This window comes from Lissotriton helveticus, chromosome 11, assembly GCF_964261635.1.
Source record: "Lissotriton helveticus chromosome 11, aLisHel1.1, whole genome shotgun sequence".
NCBI classification, from domain to species: Eukaryota; Metazoa; Chordata; class Amphibia; order Caudata; family Salamandridae; genus Lissotriton; species Lissotriton helveticus.
Window position 1 is genome coordinate 679220103 of NC_136072.1, and position 1615 is coordinate 679221717.

General features: G+C 43.2%; 1 non-coding gene across 1 annotated transcript; it reads right to left on the reverse strand.

Annotated features, from left to right (window-relative positions):
- Positions 1-413: 413 nt before the first annotated feature.
- On the reverse strand, positions 414-532 carry LOC144793787 (5S ribosomal RNA). The gene has a single exon (XR_013603253.1). It is a non-coding gene; the product is annotated as a 5S ribosomal RNA (ribosomal RNA).
- Positions 533-1615: the final 1083 nt, after the last annotated feature.

Sequence of the window (1615 nt, forward strand, 5' to 3'; positions counted from 1 at the left end):
AAAATATGAATAAAAGAGGATGTTTACCTTGCTGCTGTTGTGTGCGCCACTGCTGCAGAGTAATTGGAAATAAAAAAAATCTCGATATTTCACATTTCGACAACTGTCGATATTTACAACTCGATATTTCTGTATATCGAAATAAAAGACTCGATATTTTGACTGTGCACCGAAAAGGCCATAGTATTTAATCAGCATTAATAGTGGTTACTGAAGAGTTACGACATATCATGGACAACAAAAGGAATTCTGCGGTGGTCCTTTTGGACCTATCCACAGTGTTCAACACTGTAAGTCAATCGGTGGTATGGCCGTAGGCTCTAGGACGACTGATTTTGGGACTCTTAGCTTGCTTCACTCAACTTCAGTACTAGCAAGCCACTCTGACTCACCTAAAGCGAAAGAAAAAAAAAAGCCTACAGCACCTGGTATTCCCTGGCGGTCTCCCATCCAGGTACTAACCAGGCCTGACCCTGCTTAACTTCTGAGATCAGACGAGATCAGGTGCTTTCAGGGTGGTATGGCCGTAGGCTCTAGGAGGACTGATTTTGGGACAGGGTCCTGAAGCAGAGCCTAGTTGAGATGGGATTGGCGATTCAGTCTACAATCTCCTCTGTTCATTTCTTACTGACAGAGAACAATCAGTCACTTTTGTAGAGTTTACCTCCAAATCCTTCTCCATGCCTTGTGGTGTCCCACAAGGGTCATCACTAAACCCCACACTCTTCAACATATATGTGTCTCCCTTAGCTACGCTCATTCAGTCGTTTGGTTTCCCAACCATTTCTTATGCTGAAGACACTCAAATTGTAGTGTCAATTACTAGTAATGTTGAGGAAGTGGCACACTGCTTTAACAACTGTATGACATCATTAGTCAGCTTGATGAGCATTCATTACCTTAAGCTGAACTCCCAGAAAATGGAGGTGCTCCTTTTCGGTAAGGACACCTCGTTTTAGAATCATTCCTGGTGGCCAAAGACTTTGGGCCCTCTTTCCACACCAGCACCCAAAGTTAGGAATTTGGGGGTAACCTTTAATTCCAGATTTTAGTTTATTGATCAGATCAATAAACTCACTTCATCCTGTTTCTTCCAACTAAAAGGCCTGAATAAAATCTTTCCTTTCATTCCATTTGATCTACAGAATATAGTCGTCATTTCCCTAGTTTTGTCAAGGCTAGATTACTTTGATGCCCTCTAATTGGGGAGAGGAGTTGGCCTAACTGCTAGGACGGTCGACCTCTAATCTGGGGAACTGGGTTCGAGTCTCGGCGATGACGCTGAACATCCTGTGATTCTGGGCAAATCACTTTATCTCCCCGTGCCTAACAAAAAAAAAAATGAATGTGTCCTCATGTAATGCAACTGGTGCTATGTAAAACGCTCTGATACCCGATTCGGGTCAAGTTTGTGCTATATATGTTGGGGAATGGGTTGAGGGGGGAAAAGAAAAGCAGATGCACGAACTTCCTGATGAACAGTCGAAAATGTCCGTTATTATTATGCCTTTATTGCTTTTACGGATAACGCCGCCCGGCCTCCGGGTTCACTGGCTGTGTTATGTTTTGTTTAAAGACCTATACATCGCTACTGTCGGAAGCAGGAATGTTGTAA